The sequence below is a fragment of the Aegilops tauschii genome, chromosome 2 (assembly GCF_002575655.3).
Source record: "Aegilops tauschii subsp. strangulata cultivar AL8/78 chromosome 2, Aet v6.0, whole genome shotgun sequence".
Classification (NCBI taxonomy): Eukaryota; Viridiplantae; Streptophyta; class Magnoliopsida; order Poales; family Poaceae; genus Aegilops; species Aegilops tauschii.
The window spans coordinates 600,350,758-600,358,504 of record NC_053036.3 but is presented as its reverse complement, the minus strand read 5'-3'; positions in this window follow the sequence as shown (position 1 = coordinate 600,358,504).

The following is a 7,747-nucleotide window of genomic DNA, read 5'->3' as shown; positions in this document are numbered from 1 at the left end:
GTAGCAGAGAAGTATGATAGTTGATAGCAGTAGCTGTTGGAAATATGCCCTAGAGGCAATAATAAATTGGTTATTATTATATTTCCTTGTTCATGATAATCGTTTATTATCCATGCTAGAATTGTATTGATAGGAAACTCAGATACATGTGTGGATACATAAACAACACCATGTCCCTAGTAAGCCTCTAGTTGACTAGCTCGTTGATCAATAGATGGTTACGGTTTCCTGACCATGGACATTGGATGTCGTTGATAACGGGATCACATCATTAGGAGAATGATGTGATGGACAAGACCCAATCCTAAGCCTAGCACAAGATCGTGTAGTTCGTTTGCTAAGAGCTTTTCTAATGTCAAGTATCATTTCCTTAGACCATGAGATTGTGCAACTCCCGGATACCGTAGGAATGCTTTGGGTGTACCAAACGTCACAACGTAACTGGGTGGCTATAAAGGTGCACTACAGGTATCTCCGAAAGTGTCTGTTGGGTTGGCACGAATCGAGACTGGGATTTGTCACTCCGTGTAAACGGAGAGGTATCTCTGGGCCCACTCGGTAGGACATCATCATAATGTGCACAATGTGACCAAGGAGTTGATCACGGGATGATGTGTTACGGAACGAGTAAAGAGACTTGCCGGTAACGAGATTGAACAAGGTATCGGGATACCGACGATCGAATCTCGGACAAGTAACATACCGATTGACAAAGGGAATTGTATATGGGATTGATTGAATCCCCGACATCGTGGTTCATCCGATGAGATCATCGTGGAACATGTGGGAGCCAACATGGGTATCCAGATCCCGCTGTTGGTTATTGGCCAGAGAACGTCTCGGTCATGTCTGCATGGTTCCCGAACCCGTAGGGTCTACACACTTAAGGTTCGATGACGCTAGGGTTATAGGGAATAGATATACGTGGTTACCGAATGTTGTTTGGAGTCCCGGATGAGATCCCGGACGTCATGAGGAGTTCCGGAATGGTCCGGAGGTAAAGATTTATATATGGGAAGTCCTGTTTTGGTCACCGGAAAAGTTTCGGGTGCTATCGGTAACGTACCGGGACCACCGGGAGGGTCCCGGGGGTCCACCAGGTGGGGCCACCGGCCCCAGAGGGCTGCGTGGGCCAAGTGTGGGAAGGGACCAGCCCCTAGGTGGGCTGGTGCTCCTCCAACAAGGGGCCCAGGGCGCAGGAAGGGGGGAAGGGGGAAACCCTAGGCTCAGATGGGCCTAAGGCCCACCTAGTGGTGTGCCCCCCCTCTCTCCCCCCTTGGCCGCCCCCCTAGATGGATCTAGGGCTGGCCGCACCCCTTGGGGGGAAACCCTAGATGGGGGCGCAGCCCCTCCCCCTCCCCTATATATAGTGGGGGTTTTGGGGCTGCCAAACACATGAGACTTCCTCTCTCTTGGCGCAGCCCTACCCCTCTCCTTCCTCCTCTCCCGCGGTGCTTGGCGAAGCCCTGCTGGAGTGCCACGCTCCTCCATCACCACCATGCCGTTGTGCTGCTGCTGGACGGAGTCTTCCCCAACCTCTCCCTCTCTCCTTGCTGGATCAAGGCATGGGAGACGTCACCGGCCTGCACGTGTGTTGAACGCGGAGGCGCCGTGGTTCGGCGCTTAGATCGGAACCAACCGCGATCTGAATCGCTACGAGTACGACTTCTTCATCCGCGTTCTTCCAACGCTTCCGCATCACGATCTACAATGGTATGTAGATGCACTCCCCTTCCCCTCGTTGCTAGATTACTCCATAGATTGATCTTGGTGATGCGTAGAAAATTTTGAATTTCCGCTACGTTCACCAACAGTAGCAACGATAGTAATAGTAATAGTAACAGTAGTAGCAGTAGTTTTGTAGCAGTTGTAGCAGTAGTAATGGCTGTAGTAACTTAGCAAGGTCAATATGTGAAAAAGTCGTAGGCATTGGATCGGTGATAATGTTGGATAATATTCATTATATAACAGTCATAACCTAGGGTGACACTGTTGGGGAACGTAGTAATTTCAAAAAAATTCCTACGCACACGCAAGATCATGGTGATGCATAGCAACGAGAGGGGAGAGTGTCGTCCACGTACCCTCGTAGACCGTTAAGCGGAAGCGTTATGACAACATGGTTGATGTAGTCGTACGTCTTCACGATCGACCGATCCTCAGTACCGAACGTACGGCACCCCTGCGTTCAGCACATGTTCAGCTCGGTGACGTCCCGCGATCTCACGATCCAGTAGAGCTCGAGGGAGAGTTTTGTCAGCACGACGGCGTGGTGACGATGTTGATGAAGTTACCGACGCAGGGCTTCGCCTAAGCACCGCTACGATATGACCGAGGTGGATTATGGTGGAGGGGGGCACCGCACACGGCTAAAAGATCAATGATCAATTGTTGTGTCCTTGGGGTGCCCCCCTGCCCCCGTATATAAAGGAGCTAGGGGGGAGGCGGCCGACCAAGGAGAAGGGCGCGCCAAGGGGGGAGTCCTACTCCCACCGGGAGTAGGACTCCTCCTTTCCTAGTAGGAGTAGGAGAAGGGGGAAGGAGGAGAGAGAGGGGAAGGAAAGGGGGGCGCCGCCCCCCCTCCTTGTCCAATTCGGACTAGAGGGGGAGGGGGCGCGCGGCCTGCCTTGGCCGCCCCTCCTCTTCTCCACTAAGGCCCATTAGGCCCAATATACTCCCCGGGGGGTTCCGGTAACCCCCCGGTACTCCTGTATATGTCTGAAACCTCCCGAAACACTTCCGGTGTCCGAACATAGTCATCCAATATATCGATCTTTACGTCTCGAGCATTTCGAGACTCCTCGTCATGTTCGTGATCATATCCGGGACTCCGAACTATCTTCGGTACATCAAAACACAAAAACTCATAATACCGATAGTCACAGAACTTTAAGCGTGCGGACCCTACGGGTTCGAGAACTATGTAGACATGACCGAGACACATCTCCGGTCAATAACCAACAGCAGAACCTGGATGCTCATATTGGTTCCTACATATTCTACGAAGATCTTTATCGGTCAAGCCGCATAACAACATACGTTGTTCCCTTTGTCATCGGTATGTTACTTGCCCGAGATTCGATCGTCGGTTTCTTAATACCTAGCTCAATCTCGTTACTGGCAAGTCTCTTTACTCGTTCCGTAGTGCATCATCCCATAACTAACTCATTAGTCACATTGCTTGCAAGGCTTATAGTGATGTGCATTACCAAGAGGGCCCAGAGATACCTCTCCGACAATCATAGTGACAAATCCCAATCTCGATCTATGCCAACTCAACAAGTACCACCGGAGACACCTGTAGAGCACCTTTATAATCACCCAGTTATGTTGTGATGTTTGGTAGCACACAAAGTATTCCTCCGGTAATCGGGAGTTGCATAATCTCATAGTCACAGGAACATGTATAAGTCATGAAGAAAGCAATAGCAGTAAACTAAATGATCAAGTGCTAGGCTAACGGAATGGGTCAAGTCAATCACATCAGTCTCCTAATGATGTGATCCCTTTAATCAAATGACAACTCATGTCTATGGCTAGGAAACTCAACCATCTTTGATCAACGAGCTAGTCCAGTAGAGGCATACTAGTGACACTATGTTTGTCTATGTATTCACACATGTATTATGTTTCTGGTTAATACAATTCTAGCATGAATAATAAACATTTATCATGATATGAGGAAATAAATAGTAACTTTATTATTGCCTCTAGGGCATATTTCCTTCAGTCTCCCACTTGCACTAGAGTCAATAATCTAGATTACATAGTAATGATTCTAACACCCATGGAGTCTTGGTGCTGATCATGTTTTGCTCGTGAAAGAGGCTTAGTCAACGGGTCTGCAACATTCAGATCCGTATGTATCTTGCAAATCTCTATGTCTCCCACCTGGACTTGATCCCCGGATGGAATTGAAGCGTCTCTTGATGTGCTTGGTTCTCTTGTGAAATCTGGATTCCTTTGCCAAGGCAATTGCACCAGTATTGTCACAAAAGATTTTCATTGGACCCGATGCACTAGGTATGACACCTAGATCGGATATGAACTCCTTCATCCAGACTCCTTCGTTTGTTGCTTCCGAAGCAGCTATGTACTCTGCTTCACACGTAGATCCCGCCACGACGCTTTGTTTAGAACTGCACCAACTGACAGCTCCACCATTCAATGTAAACACGTATCTGCACTACAAAAAAAATACACTTCCGTGATGATACGTGTTTGTCACAGTAGGTCACATTTTCTGTCATGCATGTACATCCATGACAATTTTATGACAGAATCAAGATAGTCATACCTGTGCTGTCGTAGAAGTGTTCCATGACATTACCAAAATTATCATCATGGAAGTGTCCACTTCCATGACGAAAAATCGTGCGTCACAGAAATGCTTTCGTCAAGGGTGACTGACACGTGGCATCCACCATAACAGAACGCCGTTAAGCTATCGGGTCCGGTTTTGGATCCGATTACCCATTAACAGCCCCGACCAATGGGGATTTTCGACGTGTAAAATCATCATTGGCTGGAGGAAACACGTGCCGGCTCACCGTTGGGACAGATGTCAATCACTCATTGGACCCAAAGCACCTATGATACGTCGGCACGTGGCACGGACCAACAGAGGCCCATTCCTGTGAAAAGGCCGGCCCGTTTGACTTGGTCAAAAGGTGGTGGGCCGGCCCATGGCAAGCCTGTTAACGGCCTGTTCGCATATAGGCCATTTACAGCCCGCAATCCCAGGGCCCGTTTACGGCCTATCCGAATTAGGCCCAGTAGCGTCATCTGGGCCGTCCAATATAATTCCAGCCCGTTTTATCTTCCGGCCCATGTATGGCCCATGACGTCTTTCGACCCATATGAGGCCCTTAGTAACCCTCGGCCCCTTAATGGCCCGTGGTAAAACTGGCCCGTTATGAACAGTGTATAACTTTATACCCACTAACGGCCCATGATTCCGTAAATTGAGGTCGACGCAGGGCGATGCAGTTGAGCACGGGCGAGCTCCAGGACATGAATTGAGGTCGAGACGAGGAGGGAGGAGACGAGCATAGTGGCCGGAACAAGCCAGAGCACGCCTGCAGCCATGACGCAAGCATGATCACCACGCGCACTGGCGCAAGCGGCGCTCTTTGGCGTGGCCAACCATGTCCAGTGGAGGGACCTTGGTGCCCTCAGTCAAAATGAGGAAATAAATCGGTCCAGGGGCAAAGAAAAGATTTTCACTTAGCTCCAAAAGTAATTCAGTAAGATGGTGTTTGTAACTTTCTGTGGTTAAACCAGCTAGGTAACATGGTAACTAGTTTGTCTGATGATGATCGCATGCTAAGGTGATGTTGATCACCAAAAATCATTCTAAGAGGAGGAGTTTAGATGAGGGTTGCTGTAGAAAGTGCAAAACTGGCCAGAATTAGGGATTTGGATGATACACTCACATACTTGATCTCTGTGAGCTGAAGTTTGGCATAGAGGGGTTATATGATGGTATGAAGCTGCTGTAAAGATTTCATGCCATTTGTAAATACCAAAGTGGCACTTGCTTCACAAAGCTTCATTCTGGACAGAAACTTGCAAACATTCTAGAGGAATTATGGCTTGATGAACCATGCCCAAAATGGGTGGAGGTAAGTTATATGGATAAGAGAAGGCCTAGAAAAATTGGCAGCCATAATGGAGCAAGATAAAATATACTTGCTTCACAAACTGAAATTTTGGACATAATCAAAGAATTGAAGATGAGCTCACATGGGGGCATGACATGAGCTCTACCTTTGTGGAGGGCTATTATATGATGACATGAGGGATCATGCAAAATGGAAACTCATTTGGATATGCCTAGCTTGCACCTCCTTCACAAAGCTTCTTTCTGGATAGAAACTTTGGAAAACCATAATTAAATAATTACTAGGAAAATGAGGTTGCATTTTGGCATGTGGCAATGATATGGACAGGAAAAGGTGTCCAAGGAGTTTGAGGTCAATTGGGAAAAGGAAAATAGCACTTGCTTCACAATGTGCCATTTAGGGCAGAATAGGAAATGAATTATTTGAGCATGATGATAAACATGACAAATGAAATATTTTGCCATATTTGAGAGAGATATGACCCAAACAATTTATGAGAATTATTTGGGAATTTTAGGAGTGATGGAAGTAAAGGTTGCTTCACAACCTAGGGCAATTTGAGTTATTCCTTTAATAGAAAAGGAATATTCCCAATAAAAAGAATATTGGGATTTGGGCTAGGATGAAAATGACAGGGTCTAGGGAAGGATTTGGGTATGACAAGCCACTCTGGAAGCAAAGAAGAGTTCATCTTCTTCACTTTCCAGACCACAAAGCCACGGAAAAAGAAAACTCAAGCAAAAACCTCAGAAAAACAAAAGAAAAAGAAAGGGCCAAAAATCAGGCTGTCACAAACCTTACCCCCTTAAAGAAATCTCGTCCTCGATATTTGGTTGCTCAGGGAACAAGTATGAAAATACTGACTGAAGGAAACCGTTTCCAACTCGGGTATCCTTTTTGTTATTTTTGTTCCCACTAAATTTTTATCTGACTAGCCCTGGGGTGGTTTGCTTTAATATATCCATATTCTGACTGATCTTACCTTGCTTCTTCATGCTTATACAGGCTCCAATTTCTTTTTAGATCTGCTGACTTAGCTGACTGTGATTGATCCTCACGACTGAAATATATGTCGGTCTCACAAATCCAAGAGTGATTTCCGCTGGGTGTGTCATCCGGCACTGACAATCTTTCATGAAGTGCTGATCAGATTTTTCTAGTGGACACCCAAGCCCTAACTCCTTGCATTGGGTTTCTCCACTAAATGCAGGTCCTTCGGGTTCCAAACAGTGGGTTGGGTCATAACCGCTTTCCTGACAGATTCTGTCTTATCACGGAAGTTTCTGAATCATCTTAACTGGTTCCACTGTCTTGAGTATCAGATCCGTACCAAATATTTGATTGTCGCCTGTCGTGGCTAGCATAAGAGTTTGACCTGTAGGATAATATCTGCAGACTTGACTGACGGTGGTTCTGCACCACGCGGGTCTTGCAACAATTTTCATACCCACATCACTGGTCTTGCTCCTTCATTATCGTTTTCTTGGTCTGGACCCTTGGCTGAAAGAGCTGGGTCATATTGCTTCTTTGTATCACCATAGGTACGGTCGGTACAATTTTTCGGCAATCGTAGCCTATCCTCATTTTTCTGACAAGGTACCCCATTTAAATGGCAGTTTCAACTCCCCTCAAGTTCTGACTGATTCTTGCTTCTGACCAAAATGTTGCGGATCTGATTCTTGGGATTCACTGCCATAGGCTGTCAATTCACAGTGTACTACCTTGTACCAATGTCTTACTGAGGAAGATTGGCTAGCTTGTGTTCGAAACTTTCATCGGACAACTTGCTGAAGAAGACTGGGTATCGTGCTTCAGAAGCTTACCCTCTTAAAGACTTTGCTGGGGAAAGACTCAGTACCTGATGCCAGAAGCTTTTGCGGTTGCTTACTGAAGAAGGCAGAGTACCTTGTACGGGAAATCATCCATGTATCATACTGAAGAAGATAGATGAATCTTGCCTTGGAAGCTTCTCGGGTATCTTGCGAGGGAAGATTGGGTTACTTACACCAGAAACTTCTTATTGTGATATGCGGACCGATTTCCACATATATAACCATCTTAAATTTTTTGTTATTGATTTCTTGTATGAAACGGGGTTTTGTAGGACTATCCTCCTTTCTGAG